We start from the raw sequence: 208 nt of genomic DNA, 5'->3' as shown, positions 1-208 counted from the left end.
CTTAAATGTTCTGTAAGTGTGTAAATGGAGACCATGTTCTATGGGGAATTGAAAATGTTCATATGCAGGCTGCACGTGCAACGCCAAAGAAAACGGGATTTTCGGACACCAAAATGTTTGACATGCATTCATCTACAAGCCCCTTGCAGATGCACATTATGATCCTATAAACATCGGAAAAATCTCGGCGGGTACGAGGGTCTGTACG

The sequence above is a fragment of the Penaeus monodon genome, chromosome 32 (assembly GCF_015228065.2).
Source record: "Penaeus monodon isolate SGIC_2016 chromosome 32, NSTDA_Pmon_1, whole genome shotgun sequence".
NCBI lineage: Eukaryota > Metazoa > Arthropoda > Malacostraca > Decapoda > Penaeidae > Penaeus > Penaeus monodon.
This window is presented reverse-complemented; position numbering follows the sequence as displayed.